The following is a 22,945-nucleotide window of genomic DNA, read 5'->3' as shown; positions in this document are numbered from 1 at the left end:
AATGACCTCGTTGCCTCCAGCTGGGCCATCACTTACAGCTGCTCCGCCACTGGTTGGGTCAGGGGAGGCTGAGGTGGCCCCTGGGTCTAGTAACCCACCAGCGTCTCCCGAGCTGCAGAGACTGAAGTCTGAGAGAAGGCGAGACCTGAGTACTCGCAGGAGGAGTGCTCGCCTTCAGGCGAAACAGGGCGGTGAGTCGCTGGAGGATTAGGACCGGCCACTACCCCGACAAAGATAAAAGGCTGTCGGACCCCGGCCCAGGTTGCGGGAGCAACGTTGCTGTTTGCCAGAACCTGCCTGCGATCCTGTACCTGTCCTTGCCTGGTTTCCTGCCTCGTGTCCCGCCTTGACCCTGTCAAACTGACTCCTAGCAGAACCTTCAGATTTTGGACTGGACCTGGACCACGGTTCTTGGGTTACCCCTGGGCCCAGCACAGCTAGCAACCAACAAGAGCGCTCTCCTGTGTGAATTTGCCAAATCCTATTTTTAAAGCTATCGCTGCCTCCAGTGGCAGTGAGTTCCATAGTTTAACTTACTGCTCCCACCTGTCTTGCCTTCCCTTATTCTTAGCGTGCCAAAAACGGAGCCCCAAATATTTGATCTCTGCAGCAGCCTGGCAGCTTGGCTGGCAACAGGGCTGCCTGTTAGTGTTTCTGAAATGTCAGATGAAGGGGGCATGAAAACGGAGGGCCCCCCTGCCTGTTTGCTGCAGCCCACGGATTTTGGCTTGGCTCACTGCCTGCTGTGCGATGGGGGGCTCTGGGAGAGGGGGAGGTCCTCCCCTCTTGCGCTTGGCTTTGGAGCAGGCAGAGGCCGAGGTGTGACGCCGGAGCCCAGCGTGAGTGACAGCGAGAGCCACCCCCATGCTTTTCTGTGAGGTGGGGGGAACCCGATGCTGTGCTGAGCCTCAGAGGAGGAGGAGAAGGCAGCCGCTGCACGCTCTGGAGCTCAGCATGATGCGCAGACCTCTGCACCCTGCAGAGAGAGGAATGGCTGTGCATCCTACTCAGTAGAGGGCCAGTGGCGTGGATGTGTCAACACCTCCTCACATAGACAGTGCAGTGCTGGAAAGTGCACAAATGCTGCTGCTGCTGATACAACGCCAATAATATCATTATCAATATTTGTCTTGCCTTGCCTCCCGGAGACACAGCAACAAAACTTCGAGCATGTTTGCAAAAAGCTATGCAGGGTCCGGTATGGTTTCAAAATGGACAGCTAGTAGCCATTTGTAGCCTTATCCTGCGTTGCAGTGAAGAGACGGGCACAGATAGAAACATGCCTTGTATAGGGACAGGCGGAGCTATTTGCTCAGAGAATTTTCATTTCCCAAGCCAGTAAGCGAACCAAAACACACCCACCCTTTGAAACTCGCCATTCGCCGAATTTTGCAACGCAGTTCCGGAACCCAAGAAATGCAGACAAAACTGCTCCTCTTACTGAAAGCAATGTCCAAAAATGCACCAGGCAGTCTTTGCCAATCTGGTGCCCTCCAAGGGGTGTTTTGGTTGGGGGTTTTTTTGAGGGGGGGCTAACAGATTGAGGTTGAATCCTGACAAGGCAGAAGTACTGTTTTGGGGGGACAGGGGGCAGGCAGGTATGGAGGACTCCCTGGTCCTGAATGGGGTCACTGTGTCCCTGAAGGACCAGGTGCGCAGCCTGGGAGTCATTTTGGACTCCCAGCTGTCCATGGAGGCGCAGGTCAATTCTGTGTCCAGGGCAGCTGTCTACCAGCTCCATCTGGTATGCAGGCTGAGACCCTACCTGCCCACAGACTGTCTTGCTAGAGTGGCGCATGCTCTGGTCATCTCCCGCTTGGACTACAGCAATGCGCTCTATGTGGGGCTACCTTTGAAGGTGACCTGGAAACTACAATTAATCCAGAATGCGGTAGCTAGACTGGTGGCTGGGAGCGGCCGCCGAGACCATATAACACCGGTCTTGAAAGCTCTACATTGGCTCCTAGTACATTTTCGAGCATAATTCAAAGTACTGGTGCTGACCTTTAAAGCCCTAAACGGCCTCGGTCCTGTATACCTGAAGGAGCATCTAAACCCCCATCGTTTAGCCCGGACACTGAGATCCAGCTCCAAAGGTCTTCTGGCGGTTCCCTCATTGCGAGAAGTGAGGTTACAGGGAACCAGGTACAGGGCCTTCTCGGTAGTGGCACCTGCCCTGTGGAACGCCCTCCCAGCAGATGTCAAGGCAATAAACAACTATTTTACTTTTAAAAGACAACTAAAGGCGGCCCTGCTCAGGGAAGTTTTTAATGTCTGATGCTGTATTGTTTTGAATATTCAGTTGGAAGCTGCCGAAAGTGGCTGGGGAAACCCAACCAGATGGGTGGGGTATAAAAAATAAATTATTATTATATTATTATATTATTATTATCATACGTGGAGAAACGAGAGGAAGACTATTGAGAGGCTAGAAGTAATAGTATCACCCCATTCTGCTTTGGTCAGACCACACCTGGAATCCTGTGTCCAGTTCTAGGCACCACAAGCTGGAACGTGAAGGAAATAAGCAGCTATCCTATCTTTAAAAGACATCTGAAGGCAGCCCTGTTTAGGGAAGTTTTTAATATTTAATGCTGTATTGTTTTTAACACTCGATTGGGAGCCGTCCAGAGTGGCTGGGGAAACTCAGCCAGATGGGCGGGGTATAAATAATAATAATAATAATAATAATAATAATAATAATAATAATAATTATCTGGAGAGGTCACTTCCTGGTTTGCATGGAGAAGCCGTTTTCAGCGGAGCCCAGCAACAGACATGTGCAGCTGTATTGAGGGAGCACTGGGTGCTGAAATTTTGCACCCAGGGCAACCACCCCTGTGTCCCACTATGCCACTAGCTCTGCCTCCATGGGAACTGCAGGAGGAGAGAGTTCTTTTCTAAATTCAGGTTTTGCTTGAAGGTTTCCCGCCAGCATCTGGTTGGCTGCTGTGAGAACAGGATGCTAGAGGGGCCATTGGTCTGATCCAGCAGCCAACTCTTCTTAGGTTCTCATGTTCTTAATCCCTTGTGGGAGAGTATCTGGATGGCATGTGGTAAACAAGCAATCACGCGCATTTACTGCGCATTTTGAGTGTGCACGCCGGAAGAGCCCAAGGGACCACACAAAAACTGTCAAAAATATATTGCGTGCATTTACACAAGTAATTCTCTCTTTAACCTGGGAAGGTATTTGTCTCCCCGAAGTGTTCTTCTTTTCCAAAGCTATTATAGAATTTTACACCACTAGCTGTGCGAAGCCTCCTTGGGAGAGTTTGTGGAAAATTGGATTATGAAAATATTCATTTCCCCCCTCTCTCGTTGTTCTGGAAGCTCCCTTTGCGATGGAAGCGGAAACTTAATAGGCTTGGCCTGCTGGTTATAAATGCTGTGTGCTATGGGGAGGGTTGAAGCTCAGTGGTAAATCGTCTGCTTCCCGTGCTCAAGGTTCCCAGTTCAGTCCGGGTAGCGCTGGAAGAGGTCCCTGCCTGAAATCAGTGTTGACAGGAGTGACCTGGCTGTTAGAATTCCTGCTCTGTGATTGCAGTCATGGGATTGTTGTCTTTCACATGATGGTGTATGTTTTGACTCCACAGAGTGGGAAGTGACGGAGACAGGATGTCTGTGTTACTGTGTTCCGTGAAGTGGGACTATTGTCCTTTGTTCTTTCTCTTTGCTGTCTGATGCTAGAGAGAGAGAGGGAGCCATGTTGCAGTGCTCCGTGTGTGTTTAAATGTAAATAAAGTAGATTAGCCAAAATGCTGAGTTGCTGAGGTCTGTCACACAAGGTGCGCAAATTCTGTGGATCCCTAAGTGTGACGATGTCTGTTGGCATCTATCGCTGTGATGTTCGGGCTGAAGAAAGCTTTTGAAGCTCCCGAACCATTGACCAGGAGGAAGAGAACATGCCAGTTGGGCATGTGTGTCTGCCAGAGTCCTACTCGAGTGTAGGCTGAACTCCTGGCACTGGCTTGGTATCAAGCCATTTCCTAACTTCCTAACACATCTGTATGCAGGATTCGGTGTGTGGCTTCATCATGAAACCCATTTTTTTGATGGGAAGGCTGAATGTTGGAGACATAATGTGACATAACAGCAGGCCGCATCCAAGGGACAAGACCCTGTGGAAAACCTCCACATCCCCATAGGCTGGCCTTTGCGACGGCACGACGGCACTTTCCTCCCAGTGCCGTTGGGCCTGCCCTCACTTAAATATAGTGCACCCACCTCACATAACACCAATTCCACAAATTTTCTACAAACCTGTGGGGGGGGGGGGCTTGTGTGAGGGAAAACTTCACAATTTGGAGTCCCAGGCAGGATTTGATCAAATAAACAAGAGAGATTTTATTTAGCAAAGGAAGTTTATGACACAAAGTGGGTAAGACATAGGATACTTCAGATTACAGTGATACCTCTGGTTGCGAACGGGATCCGTTCTGGAGCTCCGTTCGCAACATGAGCAGAACGCAACCCACGTCTGCGGGTCGTGATTCACCGCTTCTGTGCATGCGCATGATGTCATTTTGAGCATCTGCGCATGCGCGAGCGGCGAAACACGGAAGTAACCCTTTCCGGTACTTCTGGGTTGCCGCGAGATGCAACCTGAAAATGCTCAACCTGAAGCAAACGTAACAAGAGGTATGACTGTATAATGTTATTTTCACTTCAGTTCTTTCTCAGTTGTTGCACAGCCGTTGCTGCTTAATACTGTGGTTCTTAAACAAGGTGGTATTTTCAACCCTACTCCTGAGGTACTCCAAGCAACAGACCCAAGGGATCTCCACAGCCATCTTAATTGGTTTGGGAGTCTTCTCTTTTTGTAGGAGAATCTCTCCCCTCCTGACTGGAAGGAGACCCAAGTAGACTGTATCTTTCCAGCTTCTACTTCTCCTGGCTCAGCCTCCCAGTTAATTCCTGGCCCGTTACTCTTACAGGAAACCACACATTGTCCTTCACCCTAAGCTCAGAGACTCCTTTCTCTAGCTTGGGATACATTCCTCAGAGTGGATGTTTCCACCCAGAACCAACTCTCTCTCCTCTCACTCCCAATCTCCCAACCTCTATCCCAGGGGCCAGCAAACTTTTTCAGCAGGGGGCCGGTCCACTGTCCCTCAAACCTTGTGGGGGCCAGACTATATTTTGGGGAAAAAATAATGAATGAATTCCTGTGCCCCACAAATAACCCAGAGATGCATTTTAAATAAAAGTACACATTCTCCTCATGTAAAAACATGCTGATTCCTGGACCATCAGCAGGCTGGATTTAGAAGGTGATTGGGCCGGATCCGGCCCCTGGGCCTTAGTTTGCCTACCCATTTCTTAAGGGGGGAATGCGGGTGGCGCTGTGGGTAAAACCTCAGTGCCTAGGACTTGCTGATCGCAAGGTCGGCGGTTCGAATCCCCGCGGCGGGGTGAGCTCCCGTCATTCGGTCCCAGCTCCTGTCCACCTAGCAGTTCGAAAGCACCCCAAGCGCAAGTAGATAAATAGGTACCGCTTTATAGCGGGAAGGTAAATGGCGTTTCCATGTGCGGCACTGGTGCTGGCTCGCCAGTTGCAGCTTTGTCACGCTGGCCACGTGACCCGGAAGTGTCTTCAGACGGCGCCGGCTCTCGGCCTCTTGAGCGAGATGAGCGCGCAACCCTAGAGTCGGTCACGACTGGCCCGTACGGGCAGATGTACCTTTACCTTTATCTTAAGGGGAGGGGGGCGGCATTCTCTCAGTCCCTCCACCATCGCAGGCATGTTTGGTGGAGACAGAGGACAGGGCCTTCTCGGTGGCTGCTCCCAAACTTTGGAACTCCTCCCACCCCGAGAAACCAGACTGGCTCCCACCTTGTCCCTCCAATGGCAGGTGATGACTTTCTTGTTCTAAGCTGCTTTTAATAAAATGGCTGGTGTTATTGCAGTTATATGTATGACATGCGTAGAACGATAGAATTGTTGAGTTGTAAAGGACCCCATTATTTAACGCCTCAGTTGGTGGGAGATCAACAACCTTTTTCAGCAGGGGGCCGGTCCACTGTCCCTCAGACCTTGTGGGGGGCCGGACTATATTTGGGGGGGGGAATGAATGAATTCCTATGCCCCACAAATAACCCAGAGATGCATTTTAAATAAAAAGGACACATTCTACTCATATAAAAACATGCTGATTCCTGGACTGTCCATGGGCCGGATTGAGAAGGCGATTGGGCTGGATCCGGCCCCCGGTCCTTAGTTTGCCCATCCATGCTCTATCCCAGCCTACCAACTGTCTCTCCAAATCCTCTCCTTTTCAACTCCCCCTCTCCTGGAATCCCGGCCAATCAGAGGCTGCCATTGGTTAACCGTTTGCTGGCGAGGAAAAAGAAAAAGAAAACGCTTGTTGACTCAACCTGCCCAGCAAAACAAACTTTTCCGTCACTGCCTTTGCTTCCAGAACAAAAGAAGAGCCCGCTGGATCAGGCCAATGGCCCATCTGGTCCAGAATCTTATTCCCATGGTGGATGCCCAGATGCCCATTATGGGAAACCAGCAAGCAGGATTCAAGCACCAGTGGTTTCTAGCAACTGGTATTCAGAAGCAGCCATCGTGAGCACTCTCCGCCATGGATTTGTCCCATCGTCTTTGAAAACCCCCCAAATGGCTACATATAGAGAGCTGCTAACTGAAGTGGAACATAAGGTGAAACTGAAAGATTGTGAGGAGATGAGAGATTTACTAACGGATTGGTTACAGTTTCATCAATTAAATGATATTTTTAAGGCAGACAAAAAGAAAGGTTTCAGTTACAAGACCTCAAGATTTGAAAAAGATTTATTAGAAAACAAGATAAAATTACTGTCGAAAACGTATACAAAAGATGAACGAATTAAATCTGTAATGATACACTGGGCAAGGGACCTGGGGCGTAATATTCAACTTTCAGAATGGGAAAGTTTATGGAAAACTGATTTGAAATTCTCGGCTTGTTGTACACGGAAAGAAAACTACATGGAAATGATGTATCAGCGGCATTTGACTCCCAGTAAGTTTGCAAAAAAGTATAAGACAAGTACAAATACCTGCTGGAAGTGTAAAGAGAAAGAAGGCACCTTCCATCACATGTGGTGGTCATGTAAGGTAATGAAAGCTTTCTGGGAAATGATATATAATGAATTGAAAAAAATGTTTAAAATAACTTGTGTGTGTGTGTATAAAAAGAAGCTTTCCTGTTAGGAATTGTAGGTACTGATATTCCAAAGGAGCAGGAAAGACTTTATGTATGTGACAACAGTCGCATGGATGCTGAGCTTAGAGTTTGCACAAATGGCAAAATTGACTGCAATTATTAGAGGCCACTCAAATCAGAGAATAATCAAAGAGTGGGATGGAGTGAAGGAATACATGAAAAAATATGGTTCCGGAATTGAAATATTAATAGATAATGTGTAAAACGTGAAGAGGTAAGCAAAACACAACAATAGAATCAATAGAATAATTATTATATTATAACAACACAACAAGATGGAAGAAGTAAAATGTTGAGCTCACACATGGATGAAGGGGAGCGGGGGGCATGTGGGAATCTATAATATTATTTATAATATAATTTTCCTAACTGCATTGTGTTTACATATAGCAAAGGGAAGCCTAGAGTAATTATGTATATTTTAATTTAGGTAATCTATGTAATAGGCTTATGTTAGAAAACAAATATGGATTTCGAATTTGATGCTTGTAATTTTTTCTTTTTTGGTTTTGAAATAAAATTTATTGGATCTTTGGCTCTACTAACCCCCCCCCCAAAAAAAAAAAAACAGCCGCACGGATGCTACTAGCCCAAAGATGAAAAGAAAACAAAGTCCCCACAAGAGAGGAATGGCAAATTAAGCTGTTATAGTACGCTGAAATGGCAAAAATGACCGCAAAGCTCCAGAACCAAGAAGTCAATAACTTCAAGAAAGAATGGGGAAAATTTATAATTTATTTAGGAGACCACTGTGAGCGGATGAAAACATTAGCAGGATTTTAATATCACTTGTAATGTAACAAATACAATGGATGACATGGAAAGATATAAAATACGGATTAGGTAATAATATGCAGGTGGAAATGTTGACAACAGGACCCACGGAGGGGAAAGTGGAATGTCAAGGGATTCAGGGCCTCCATCCTCTGGCACAGAGTTCCACAGTTGAACTATGTGCTGTGTGAGGAACGTCTTTCTTCTATCTGCCCTGTATCTTCCAACATGGGAAGGGTTAAGCACCCCTTCCTCCCCTCTACTGCTGGTTTTGAAGGAATGGGGAAGGAAAACCCTTTTATGGTTAAGAGTACCGGAGCAGGAACATCTGTGATGTCAACCTGCGTGTACAAGCTGACGTGACTGGATTCCTGGGGAAGGGGGGAGAGGTGCCTGGAGGATATATATACTGCATGAAATCTCTCATTTTATGGACTTGCTGTGGACTGATCACGCAAGTGCCTTTCTGCTGCTCCAGAGGGCAGAAATAAATAACTCTTTCTCTGAACCAATCCTTGGTGTCATTTGACTTCCTTCCTCCTATCCGGGAGCAAAGCAGAGCCCAACAATCGGTAAAGTCTAATAAGGCTACAGTTTGACAACAGCCGTGTTCGCCGCCCACAGAGGTGCTAAAAACTATGGCAAGCTGTCTCCCTAGTTGGTTTGGGGGTCACCCCTAGTTCTGGTGCACGTCAAATAGATGTGCCCCCACTGTAAAGAAAAGGAAGGGACCTTTTACCATATGTGGTGGGCATGTAGAGAAATTAAAAAATTCTGGGAAATGATATACAATGAGTTGAAGAAAATGTTTAAAATGACATTTGTTTAAAAAAACCCAGAAGCATTTTTGTGAGGGATTGTTGGACAAGACCTGCCAAGAAAAATAAAGAATTTGTTTATGTATGCAACGACGGCAGGAAAAGTCTTGATAGCACAAGGATGGAAGAATGAGGAAACCCCGACAAAAGAACAGTGGCAAGAAAAAATGATGAACTATGGAGAACTGGCGAAACTGACATGCAAATTGCAAGACAAAGACAACGGTGACTTTAAAGAAGAATGGGAACCTTTTACAGTCTATTTAAACAGACAACAAAATGAACTGGACTGCTTGGCAGGTTTTGAATAAACATACACAAATTTATTGGGTTAATATGGTGGATAGATAATATAAGGATGTATATAATTTTATAATATGCAGAGAACAATATGAGATGAGAAATCAGAGAGAGGAGCTCAGGGAAGTCTTGGGAGGGGAGGGATTATTGGGGAGGTGGGGAAATGGGAGGGGGAAACAATGAAGATGATTTGTATTGTTGATTTGTTATGCTGAATTTGTTAATAAAAAAACAAGCTGCTCTTTCTTGCAGCTTGTAAAACAGTGATTGAATTGCCCCCCAAACCTCAGGCTTTTATATACATTATTTACACAATGAGTCGTGTCTGATTGGCTGGTTCTGCTTCCCTCCTGGAGCCTGATTGGTCTTTCCCTGCAGGCCAATCAGTTGTTGCATTCTACGATCCTACCAACCTAATAGGCTGATTAACTTCTTCCTGGAGCCTGATTGGTCTTCTCCTGCAAGCCAATCAATTGTTGCATTCTAGGATCCTACTTGCCTATTGTTCTAGGTTCCAAGGTTAGTACATAACAAGACCCAAATTCAAACCAGAGAAGAATTTGGGTAGCACAGTCATAGAAGCATAGCTGCTGGAACGACCATTGATGGTCATCTGGCCCAACCCTCAATTAAATGCAAGATCCTCGGTGCAGGATGCAACTGCCACTCCCTGAACAAATGTCCGCCCAGGTGTTTGCTTCTCCAGCAAAGGAGAGCTCACCTGTTGAGAGTCCATTCCACTATCAAACGGTTCTTGCAGTAGGGACCTTTCCCCTAGGGTTTAGCCAAAATCTGCTTCCATGACATTTCCGCCCATTGGTTCTAGCCCTGGTTCCCCGGAGCAACAGAAAACAAGCCTTCTCCATGACATGACAGCCTTGCACATATCTGAATAATTCATATGTGAAATGAACATCTCGAGTCCCTGAAACTCGCTTTTCTGGGCTAGGAAGTCTTCTATGTGGCCTTAATGTATAGATCAATAGATACATACATAAATATAGATGTGCATGCACAATAGATGCGTCCACACAGTGAAGACTCAAAGGAAGAAGAGTCACTTGGGATTTTTTTTTAAGGTGCCCCCAAAACACACCCACCCAGTGATCTACCAGAGACAGGTCTCTGGTAAACAAAGACCCCTGGCAGATATGCATGCTTCAGCTGTCTCCAAAATGAACACACAGCCTCAGGGGAGTCGTGACTCAGAAGCTCAGTGCCCCAGCACATTAGGAATCACCCCCATTCCTTCCTGAGCATTTTAATTAATCAGAAACAAACCAGTGTCCTTAGAGCAGGCAGGAAGTCTGTGTGATCATCCCATTAATCTCTTTTATACATTGAATTTATTAAAATCTTATTTTCCCACCCCCTATCCCCCGTTTTCTCTCTTTCCCTTTTAACTGGCTTGTTGCAAATTTTGATGAAGAAGGATAACTGGGTTTGGGGATTTGGGGTTGTCATAGGAACAGACTTCTCTGACAGTAACTCTCTGGCTCCCAATAGATGTTTCTCATTTTTGGTTCTACGCTGGTGATTTGAGGGCAAGCAGTAGGGGGCTGGAGAGTGCACCGTGTCCCTCGCACAAATGAAGTATTTTTTGTCCCTCTCTACTACAAACATATAAGCCTAGCCCGTGCAATTAAAAGTGCCAATTTTGGGCAGGAAGCAAATGGCAGCTACTCAAGGTCTCCCTCTCTCTCTCCCCCCCCCTTTTACAAGGATGTCCTGATGTTATAAATGTGTGTTTCTGTGGGAAAGAGCCATGCATGGCTGGGTTTCCATTTCAAGGGCTGGGAACTCGGAGCAAGTGCCGACATCAGCAGAACTGTTGAACTAAATATCCCCTTGTAAAACATAATCAGAGAACAGGGAGTTGGGGAAATACTAAACGGCTCGTTCTGGGCTTTCGTTTCAGCTGCAGCGGAGGGAGCAACAGGTTGGGGGGGGCAGAGGTACAGTCTATTTATTTGACAGAAAGTGCCTTCGGGAGTTTGCAGACTGTCTTTCCCTGAAGGTTTTTAAGCAGAGGTTGGATGGCCATCTGTCATGGATGCTTTAGTTTGTATTCCTGCATAACAGGGGGTTGGATTAGATGATCCTTGGGGTTCCCTTCCAACTTTGCAATTCTATGATTTATAAGAACATTCAGAATCCTGTTCTTATGCCGGCCAACCAGATGCAAGCACAAGAACATTCTCCTCTCCTCCAGCAACTGGAGTAATGTGTCCAGTTCTGGGCACCACAGTTCAAGAAGGATACTGAGAAACTGGAACGTGTCCAGAGGAGGGCGACCAAAATGGTCAAAGGCCTGGAAACGATGCCTTATGAGGAACGGCTAAGGGAGCTGGGCATGTTTAGCCTGGAGAAGAGGAGGTTAAGGGGTGATATGATAGCCCTGTTCAAATATATAAAAGGATGTCACATAGAGGAGGGAGAAAGGTTGTTTTCTGCTGCTCCAGAGAAGCAGACACGGAGCAATGGATCCAAACTACAAGAAAGAAGATTCCACCTAAACATTAGGAAGAACTTCCTGACAGTAAGAGCCGTTCGACAGTGGAATTTGCTGCCAGGGAGTGTGGTGGAGTCTCCTTCTTTGGAGGTCTTTAAGCAGAGGCTTGACAACCATATGTCAGGAGTGCTCTGATGGTGTTTCCTGCTTGGCAGGGGGTTGGACTCGATGGCCCTTGTGGTCTCTTCCAACTCTAGGATTCTATGATTCTAGGATTCTAACTGGTATTTAGGAGCCAGGATAGAGCCATCTTGGCTAAAGCCATTTCCACCTTGAGGAAGAGGTGGGGTTGTGGGCTTCACTGCCCCTCCGTGTGTGCAGGGGGTGGGAGGCCGGCCCCTGCATGACTGGGTGGTTCCCAGCTGCATCATCCCCTAGCTGGCCAATCGGGTTCGTCCGGGGGCATGGCCTGCCCCATGAAGGCAGGACGCAGCTGGGGATCTTCCTCTTTTCCACCTTCCAGCTGCTCCAGTTCTCCCACCCTCCCACCTTTTAAGGTTTTCTTTTCTTTGACTTTGCTATGGACTTCAGTCGGTCGCCGTTGAAGGGCCTGGTAGGAATTTTTCCACTTGGCAAATTGGCACCAGCCACTTGGTTCTCACCTGGTAAAGGTAAAGAGACCCCTGACCATTAGGTCCAGTCATGACCGACTCTGGGGTTGCGGCGCTCATGTCGCTTTATTGGTCGAGGGAGCTGGCGTACAGCTTCCGGGTCATGTGGCCAGCATGACTAAGCTGCTTCTGGCGAACCAGAGCAGCGCACGGAAACGCCGTTTACCTTCCTGCTGGAGCGGTGCCTATTTATCTACTTGCACTTTGACGTGCTTTCGAACTGCTAGGTTGGCAGGAGCAGGGACCGAGCAACGGGAGCTCACCCCGTCGTGGGGATTCGAACTGCCGACCTTCTGATCAGCAAGTCCTAGGCTCTGTGGTTTGATCCACAGCACCACCTGCGTCCCATGGAAGACAGAGAAAGCTTGTTTTCTCCTGCTCCAGAGGGCAAGACTCAAACCAGTGGATTCAAGTCACAGATTCCAACTAAACATCAGGAAGAACTTTCTGAGTAAGAGATGTTTGACAGTGGAAGTGTCTCCCTCAGGAGGTAGCAGACTTTCCCTCCTTGGGGGTTTTTCAGCAGAGGTTGGATGGCCATCTGTCATTGGTTCTTTAGCTGAGATTCCTGCATTCCAGGGGGTCAGACTAGATGACCCTAAGGTCCCTTCCAACAATTCTCTGCTTCTACGTTTGCTTGCATAGCTGCCAGAGAACTTTAGTCATTGAGTGAATAAGAAAGACTGAAAATAAATGACATAACGGGGCGAGCCAAGGGACATATTTCCAGCAGGCTGTGCCTCAGCGCACCAGGCAAATTAATTCCCTGGGAAATGCAGCTCTCCCGAGGGTACCATCACAGGGGGCCTTGGGGAAACTGCATTTCCCTGGGGCTACTGGTGCCTGATGTGCTGCATCAGAGCACAGCAGGCACTGGAGGAGAGGTGGAGAGACTTATTCCCCTCCCTCTCACTGCTGCCCAGGCACCTACAACAGATGAGCGAAGTACGCAGAGAGGGAATCAGGGAGCAGGTGTGTAGAACAGGCAGGGGAGGCGTGGCAGAGATGGACTCTGAAAGCGATTCACACTGCCTTGGAGACAAGCCAAGCCATTTCCTCATTTGGGAAATTGCACAAAACAAATGAAATGCCGTGAAAATCCCTGAAATGAGACATTATCAAATAGAAATATTATCTTATAGAAATAAACTAAATCAAAAAATCAAAAAGTTTAAGGGAAAATTTAGAAAAACCTAGAAATGTACAAAGCCTTAACAGGATGCCGGCTACAAACCTCATTTCACTGAACTGTTCAGTTTCCTCAGAAGGAAATAGAAAAATCATAAACCTTAAATGACTAGAATTCAAAAAAGGGGGTTAAAACTCCCAAAAATTCTGAAGTATTATAATCCCTTGCCTGCAGAGCTGGCAGCCCCTCGCCCTTTATCGAACACTCTCCCTTGTGGAGTGTTCCCTCAGCCTCCTCTCTTGGGAGTCCTCTGGGCGGTTGCTGCCGCCACCCCTGGTCTCTGAGCTCCCCCCACCTGCCCCAAAGAGAGATCCTTCCTCCCACTGCCCCACAGGAGCCTGGGACTTGTCTGTCCATTCCCAACAGCAAGAGCTGGCGGACTGGCCGGCTGGGCTCCCTCAACCGCTTGCTTACTCTGAGGCTGCCTCAGCTCCTGGCAACCAGCGCCCCCTGGCCAGCCCCAAATGCACCATTCGCCTGCGGAGCTTGTAGCCAGGGCTGCTGCAGCAAACAACTGTGCAAGCCTTTGGCAGAGATGCGAGAGGGCATCAGAGGAGGGAGAGAAGGAAAGAGGGACAGAGGCCATTGTTGCCCGTGGCACCCCTGACCATCATTCAAGGCACCCCAGGGGGCCACTGTGTTAGAATTCCTGCTCCATGATTGCAGTTATGGGATTATTGTCTATCACATGACGGTATATGTTTTGACTCCACAGAGTGGGAAGTGACGGAGACAGGATGTTTGTGTAACTGTGTTCCATGAAGTGGCACTACTGTCCTTCGGTCTTTTTCTCTTTGCTGTCTGATGCTAGAGAGAGAGGGAGCCATGTTGCAGTGCTCTGTGTGTGTTTATATGTAAATAAAGTAGATTAGCCAAAATGCTGAGTTGCTGAGGTCTGTCACGCATGATGTGCAAACTCTGCAGATTCCTAAGTGTGTCGGTGTCGGTTGGCATTGGTCGATGTGATGTTTGGGTAGAAGGGAAAGGTCTACATGATGATGATGATATGGAAATGTGGAGAACTGAATTTAAGATTGGAAAAATGAGAAATGGAGACTCAAAATGAGTCACATTGGCCCTTCCTGTGCATTCCCTCCACTCCATTTCTTGTTTTCCCCAATTCCAAAGCCAGCTTGTTGTTATTTTTGTTTATTGTCGTTTAGTCGTGTCCGCCTCTTCGTGACCCCCTGGATCAGAGCACGCCAGGCACTCCTGTCTTCCCCTGCCTCCCACAGTTTGGTCAAACTCATGTTTGTAGCTTCGAGAACACTGTCCAACCATCTCGTCCTCTGTCATCCCCTTCTCCTTGTGCCCTCCATCTTTCCCAACATCAGGGTCTTTTCCAGGGAGTCTTCTCTTCTCATGAGGTGTCCAAAGTCTTGGAGCCTCAGCTTCAGGATCTGTCCTTCCAGTGAGCACTCAGGGCTGATTTCCTTCAGAATGGAGAGGTTTGATCTTCTTGCAGTCCATGGGACTCTCAAGGGTCTCCTCCAGCACCATAATTCAAAAGCATCAATTCTCCGGTGATCAGCCTTCTTTATGGTCCAGCTCTCACTTCCATACATCACTACTGGGAAAACCATAGCTTTAACTATATGGACCTTTGTTGGCAAGGTGATGTCTCTGCTTTTTAAGATGCTGTCTAGGTTTGTCTGTCTAGGTTTGCCTTCTGTATGCAGTGTGCTTAAAAACAAAACAAAAAATAGTTTGATTCCTTCGTCAGAAATAAACTCACACGGCAGCAAGAGTTTTTGAAAATCAAATTCCTCTGCACGTCCCTTCGAGCAAAGATTTCAGAAGAGCTCATCATGCTCGGTATACAGTAATTAAAATTAATTAACTAAAGTAATACATTATCAACTATATTACTGTTAATTCGCTTAACTGCATTTCGATTTGATTCAGATAAGCCTGTTTTTGTGTTGGGGTTGTTGTTTTATTTTATTTTTTTAAAATATCTAATTCAGACAGTTGAGGTTTTGTTGCAGTTGCAGATCTGAATATTCATTATGAGCAAATGAATATTCAGACTGAAGCAGTAACTTCAAAAACTGCTCTTCTCAGGGCAGGTGAGCTGGAAGATGGGAAAAGCTTCCACAGCACCAGGATCCAAATATAAAATTCAGAACTGATAGAAACTTCCCTTCTGGTCACCAGTGCATTTTCACTGGGGAGTCAGTGTGGTTTAGTGGTTAGAGTATCAGACTAGGGCCTGGGAGTAAAAGGTAAAGGGACCCCGACCATTAGGTCCAGTTGTGGACAACTCTGGGGTTGCTTTACTGGCCGAGGGAGCCGGCGTACAGCTTCTGGGTCATGTGGCCAGCATGACTAAGCCGCTTCTGGCGAACAAGAGCAGTGCACGGAAACGCCATTTACCTTCCCGCAGGAGCAGTACCTATTTATCTACTTGCACTTTGACGTCCTTTCAAACTGCTAGGTTGGCAGGAGCAGGGACCGAGCAACAGGAGCTCACCCCGTCACGGGGATTCAAACCTCCGACCTTCTGATCGGCAAGTCCTAGGCTCTGTGTTTTAACCCACAGCGCCACCTGTGTCCCTTTAGGACCTGGGAGACCAGGGTTCAGATCCTCCACTCGGCCCTGAAGCCCACTTGGTGTGACCTTGTGGCGTGATCACTGCCTCTCTCAGCCTAATGGGGTTTAACCGAGGAGAGTGGAGAACCATGTGTGCCCCTTTGAGCTCCTTCGAGAGAAAAAGCAGGACATAAATACAATAAAAAATATCTCTCTCTCTCTCCCTATCTAAATTCATCAACATGGTTAATTCCAGGTTTGTGCCTTCTGGTGGCCTCCCTCCTCCATCACTGGCCCCTGGCAGGCTTATTAGACCATGATGATAACGCTCCATACAGTCCTCAGCAGTCATGCCTAGCCTCCCTTTCAATTTCCCGCTAGGTTGGCCAGGTAGGGAAGTTCTGCGGTGCAGTGGTCCCAGATTGAGACCCCTCTCATCCGCAAACCTCGAGAGCTGCTGCCATTTCATCCTGTGGGAAATCCCTCCTGTGAAAGTGAGCGCCATGCGTATGCCTTTTGCAAAGCGGTACATCAGCTTTCCCCAACATGGCACCCTCCAGATGTTTTGGATGTCAGTGGTAAGAGCTGCTCTCCAAAAAAAAATCTGCAGAGAACAGGTTGGGAAGCAGCACAGTCTGTCTTTTTAGTTCCACCTGAAATCTGCAGCCCACCGATATCCTTTGGGTGACCTTGAATTACAGCATTGCAGGAAAATCTTCTCCTCTGCCTCCTGTCTCCACACCATGCAGGATTGTATATTTTCCAGTTATCTTCCCTGTGCATCCCCCGTGTGATTAAAAGCCTCAAAGGTATCGGCCACAACAATAAGCTAGTGGTTTGCATGGCAAAAGGGTTTTCTGCTGGTGTTTGTGCAGCAGTGGAGACCCTGAGTTTGAAGGTTATGCAAGAGAACAAATCACATTTCTCCATGGGCCAGCCCTCACCTTTTCATTTGCATAGGGATTTGCATGGAAAGCCATTGGCTGAGTGGCGCCTGTCAATCCACTTCTTCCAAAGGATACCTCCACAGACTATCTTGGTTGTGAGTCCTTGAAGACCTGCTGCCTGCTTTGCAGGCCTTTTTCCACCTGGCCTTGGAGGGTGGAGCCCTGACTGACTCCAGCTACAAAAGTTGAGGCTCCTGAACAAAATGTGTTCACTAGGCTCCACTGAAAGCAGCTTCTCTATGCACACCAGGAAATAACCTCTCCAAACAACTCCTTTCTCCCCCTTATCTCTTCAGCTACGATCTCCTGGTTGACGTGAGTGATATTGGGCAGCTAAATGCACCTGCGTACTACATCCGTTTCCCTCCTTCATATGCCCGTTTCCCTACTTCCCACCAGTCCCCCCCATGTGGCCCTGGCCACTGGCAACCCATGCTACACCACTGTTGAAAAAGAATAAAGTCAGAGCCAAGAGTAGAGAGTTGGTAGCTGGGATGTGAGCTAGAAGTAAAGCAGTAATTATTGGAGTATTACAATATATCCAAAACAATGGGAAAAATTGGAAGGGTCTCGAAATAGAAGATAGACAAGGACTGGAAGGTGTTTAAAGGATACTTGCAAAATTGTATTGAAAAATCAGAACTCCTGTTAGAATAAACAAGTTCCGTTATAAATACTAAATTACTGAATAAGATGGATAACAATGTGTACCGGAAAAAGGAGTAGAAAATTGGTTTAAAAGTGTGTGAAAGAAAGTAATAGAAGTGGAAAGAAATTGCAATTGAGTAGATTGGGAGTCTAACACAAGGGTGGGGTGAGGGATGGTGGTGGGAAAAGGAAGTATCTGTGGGATTGAGTGTGGGTATGTATGAATATTTTTAAGGATTGTATGAAATGTATGTTTGTATGTTTGTGTATTCGTAACATATATGTATTAATGTAGAATTATTTTAATAATAACAAATTAAAAGTGGTTGTGCTGCCATGCCCTGGTTGAAGCCTCCCATATCTGGGTCATGCAGCAGCACCCATGAAGGAGTGGGTTCAAGTGAGGTCTTGGGGAGCAGAGGCATCTTAAGCATATCCAGCACCGTGGTGCGAAGATCCTCTCTCGCCCTGACCTCGCCACTGTGATCCATGCGACGGTCACCTCCAGACTGGATTATTGTAACTCGCTCTACGTGGGGCTGCCCTTGAGACTGACCCAGAAACTCCAGCGGATGCAGAATGCTGCAGCGAGACTCCTTACGGGGTCCTCGCTGCGAGATCACATTCACCCGGTGCTATACCAGCTGCACTGGCTCCCGGTGGAGTACAGGATCAGGTTTAAGGTGCTGGTTTTAACCTTTAAAGCCATATACGGCCTACGACCCTCGTACCTACAGGACCGCCTCTCCTGGTATGTCCCACAGAGAAACTTACGGTCTTCAAACAAAAACACCCTGAAGGTCCCAGGCCATAGAGAGGTTAGGCTGGCCTCAACTAGATCCAGGGCTTTTTCGGCTGTGGCTCCGACCTGGTGGAACACTCTGTCACAAGAGACTAGGGCCCTGCGGGACTTGACATCCTTCTGCAGGGCCTGCAAGACAGAGCTGTTCCACCAGGCTTTTGGCCAGGGCACAGCCTGACTCCCTCCTTCGGCAATCTCTGTAGAGCTCTGGCCCAATGGTTGCCAGTGGTTTAATTTGAATTCATATTATAAGGAATGATTTTAGAGTGTTGTGTTGTGTTGTGTTGTGTTGTACTGTTGTACTGTTTCATTGTTGTTAGCCGCCCTGAGTCCGGGAGGGCGGGATATAAATAAAATTTATTATTATTATCCCTCTGCTGCCCCCACCCCTTTCCCAGAGTTGCCGACCTTTTTTAGGGAGGACGGCACTGCCGGCGACACGCCCAGCTTTGCGGGGCTGGAGGAAGCAGGCAGCAGCTGGAGGACAGCTCCTCCGGCGGGGAAGAGGCAGAGGCTGGACGCAGCAGCTCCTGGCTCAGCTGGCCACTTCGCGCTGTGGTGGCTACGGCAGGCGGAGGCTCCGGGCGCGGTGCTGCCTTGGCGCATGGCAAGGGTGGCGAGCTGATGCCAGGAGGTGCCACATCCAGCCTCTGCCTCTCCCCTGGCACCCTTCAGAACTTGGCACCCTGGTGCTCTGCGCCACTAGCCTCTATGGGTAAGACGCCACTGTTGGGGAGCTCTCATGAGACCTTGCCGAGCACACAAGAACTTGTGAGATCTCGCGAGATTTCGGTGAGAGCTCGAGATATCTCACCAGAAGCCACTGCCACCCCTTCTCCGCCAAGAAAAAAGCACACCAAGACCTCTGGCCAATTTAAGTTTCAGCAGTGGGAGGGGTGCCTACTTGCAAATCAGTAGTCAATTGTAACAAAAACTAATGCATTCAAAAGTATGTATTCTGACAAGGATTACAGACTCAAATAGAGATTACAAACTCAAACAAAGATTACAAACTCAAACTCATAGGATATGTATAACAAAATAATTCGTTGCAGAATTAGAGATAAGAGTTTTTGAGTAGAGATAAGTTCATGTTATTCCATAGTCAGGTTCAACATGTAGGTCTTAGTTTCAATCATTAAGCAGAAATCAGAAATCAATTATGGATCAGAAACCAGGACAGGGCCCTGTTTTGATGTATTCACCTTCATCAGCTGGAAGTATCAAATATTACATGAAAATACATTTAAATTCAAAATTTTCACAAGTTATAAAACAGTCATAAATTATAAAACAGTATTATACAACATTTGGTTCCTTACCTAATTTTAAAGGGGGTCGTGTAAGTTTGAAGAATTCGTATAAATATATCATGCAATTTTCTACGGTTCTCAGAGATAACAACTGTTGCTGGCAAACTAGAAAACATCCTCTCCAAAATATCTATGCGTTTTTGCAAACCTTCCTCCTAATATGCACATTATTATTATTTTTTGCAAGTGAATCCCCTACCCTTGACACATTTTCGTTCATTATTTCCACTAATTGTGCATTTTTGGAGCATGCTTTGCCCAAATTGCGAACAGCATTATTTTTGTTCCTCATCCCCGGAAAGCGGCTGCAGCTGCTGGCCAGTGCAGACAACAATGAACTAGCCTGAGGGGTGGTAATGAGACAGTTTCCTACGTCTCTTTTGTTGAATGATGTGCACTGTTAGCGCACAGCTTGAAGCTGATGGCTTTTGAATCGTTGCTGGGAGGGCAGGTTTACCTTGTTCCAGCCACACAGACACAGGCAAGAAAGAGGTTTATTATTGGAAATGTACTTTCCAATAGGAAGAATTTCCTAGTTAACTGGTGAGAGATCCAAGGTGTTTGTTCCTTGGCTGTCAGCAGAGATAGATGCAAAGGATGTCTGCTTCCCAGAAGGTCCAAAGGAGAGGTGAAGGGGGAGACCGGAAGTGAAAGCTGCACCCTAAGAATATCCGCCTAAGTTCAAAAGAAAGGCCAGCGCAAAGAGCAGGGAAACAGTGCAAGGATCTGAAGATTCCTCTCTCTTTTAGGTAAAGGTAAAGGGGCCCCTGAACATTAGGTCCAGTCGCGGACGCCTCTGGGGTTGCGGCGCTCATCTCGCTTTATTGGCCGAGGGAGCCAGCGTACAGCTTCCAGGTCATGTGGTCAGCATGACTAAGCCGCTTCTGGCGAACCGGAGCAGCGCACGGAAAAACCGTTTACCTTCCCACTGAAGTGATACCTATTTATCTACTTGCACTTTGACGTGCTTTCGAATTGCTAGGTGGGCAGGAGCTGGGACCAAGCAACAGGAGCTCACCCCGTCATGGGGATTCGAACCACTGACCTTCTGATTGGCAAGTCCTACGCTCTGTGGTTTAACCCACAGCGCCACCCTCTCTCTTTTAACTTCATGCAAATTCCTCCCAGCAAGATGAGTTGCACCCCACACTTCCAAAAAACCTGCCTTAGAATCATAGAATTGTGGAGTTGAAAAGGGACCCCTACGGTCATCTAGTCCAACCCTCTGAAATTCAGGAATCACAGCTGAAAGATCCCTGACAGATGGCCACCCAATGAAGGAGAGTCCACCACCTTCCGAGGAAGTCTATTCCACTGTCATCAGCTCTCTTTTTTTAAATAAAAAAATGCTTTTTATTGGTGTTCCATTTAATACAAACAAACAAAATACAGTAAAATTCAACAATCATTTACCCACATTCTTTCCCCACACTCTGCTGAGCATTCAAATCCTTCCCTCCCTTCAACAGGTTTTCTTATGTCAGTTACTTTCCCACAATTTCTTATTGTATCCGATACTATCTATATTGTAAGATTTATTTCAGTCCTGCCGGAGTCTTCAAATTTCTACAGTTATTATTTATGTACTCCATAAATTTACTCCAATCTTTTTGGAATTTTGCTTCCTCCTGATTTCAGATTCTTCAGGTCAGTTTTGCTAGTTCCGCATAATCAACTATCTTCGTCTGCCACTCCTCTATTGTTGGTAATTCTGGTACTTTCCATTTTGGGGCTAACAAAGTTCTGGCAGCAGTCATAGTATACATAAATAACCTTTGATCTGCTTTTTCTATTTCCTCTCCCATCAAGCCTAGCAAGAAAGCTTCTGGCTTTTTCGGGAAAGTGTATTTAAATATCTTTTTCAATTTGTTATAAATCTGTTCCCAAAACTGTTTAATTTTCTCACATGTCTACCATGTGTGATAAAAATCTCCATCTTTATCTTTGCATCAGCTCTTACTGACAGAAAGTTCTTCCTAATGTTTAGTCCGAATGCCCTTTCTTGTAATAATTTGAATCCATAGACAGGCTCATCACAGCTATCTGCCAATCACCCAATCCCACCACCCTTCTGAGTAATACCCCTCCCCACCTTCTCACTATATAGAAGGGTCTGGTGACTTCTGTTTCAGTGTATCTGAAGAAGTGTGCATGCACACGAAAGCTCATACCAAGAACTAACTTAGTTGGTCTTTAAGGTGCTACTGGAAGGATTTTTTTTATTTTGTTTTGAATCCATAGGTTTTCAAGGCTTTTGGGTTTTCATAATTTCTTGAGAAATCAAGTTTCTCATTTTTCCCCCCAGCCTTGAGTCCAGGTCTCCACATTTCCACATCAGTTTGCAAGGTTTTCTAAAGTTCTTGAGACAATTCATCAGCATTCTTGCACACATGTATACTACTATGCGCATTTTGAGGTGCAAGGTTGCCTGCTATACGCAATTTTCCAAAGCTATTTCCCCTAATATAATGCATTTTGTCTGCCATTTTCACTACTACATGCCAGCATTTGCATTTGGGGCACTCAGTGCTTGGCCGGAGAACTGCTCTGAGAAACTGAAAGAAGTGCGGATTTCAAAAGAGGGCTGTGTTTTGGTTCACGTTTCATTTTGGAAAACTCAAATTGGGGGTGTTTGCCTTTAAATGTGAACAGGCTCGAATTCCTCACCCACTTCTGCCTTTAGCGTGGGGACGTATTGTTGGCTATTTCATCGCCCAGCGGGAGTCAGATAATAATAATAATAATAATAATAATAATAATAATAATAATTTACAGTGCTACCTCTGGATGTGAACGGGATAACATGTGACTGCATGTCTGCACGTGTGCTGGTCGCATTTTGCCGCTTTCGTGCATGCGCATGACATCATTTTGAGCGTCTGCACATGCGCGAGCGGCGAAACCCAGTAGTAACGCGTTCCGTTACTTCTGGGTCGCCGTGGAGCGTAACCTGAAAACGCTCAGCCTGAACCATATGTTGTACTATTTTATTGTTGTTAGCCGCCCTGAGCCCGGCTTTGGCTGGGGAGGGCAGGATATAAATAAAATTTATTATTATTATTATTATTATTATTATTATTATTATTATTATTATTATTATTATATCTGACTGGTATGACTGTATTTATACCCCACCCATCTGGCTAGGTTTCCCCAGCCACTATGGTTTGCTTCCAACTGAATATTAAAAACCATACAGCATCAGACATTAAAAACTTCCCTAAAGAGGGCCACCTTCAGTTGTCTTTTAAAAGTAAAATAGTTGTTTATTGCCTTGACATCTG

General features: G+C 46.7%; 1 protein-coding gene across 2 annotated transcripts in view; it reads left to right on the top strand.

The window, feature by feature from the left end:
• LOC310847139 (immunoglobulin kappa light chain-like) overlaps positions 1–22,945 on the top strand; it is a 450,671-nt gene that overhangs the window by 301,884 nt on the left and 125,842 nt on the right. Inside the window, exon 1 of one of the 2 annotated variants that reach the window (XM_083744704.1) lies at positions 11,398–11,645. The exons of the other annotated variant lie outside the window; for it this stretch is intronic. The gene's annotated coding sequence lies outside the window, so the exon portion shown is untranslated. Of the gene's footprint in view, positions 1–11,397; positions 11,646–22,945 lie in introns of those variants that run through there. 2 annotated transcript variants of the gene reach the window in all.

This window comes from Podarcis gaigeae (assembly GCF_964106915.1).
Source record: "Podarcis gaigeae genome assembly, chromosome: 6".
Classification (NCBI taxonomy): domain Eukaryota; kingdom Metazoa; phylum Chordata; class Lepidosauria; order Squamata; family Lacertidae; genus Podarcis; species Podarcis gaigeae.
The sequence above is the reverse complement of the archived record's forward strand: the minus strand, read 5'-3'. Positions and strand labels throughout refer to the sequence as shown.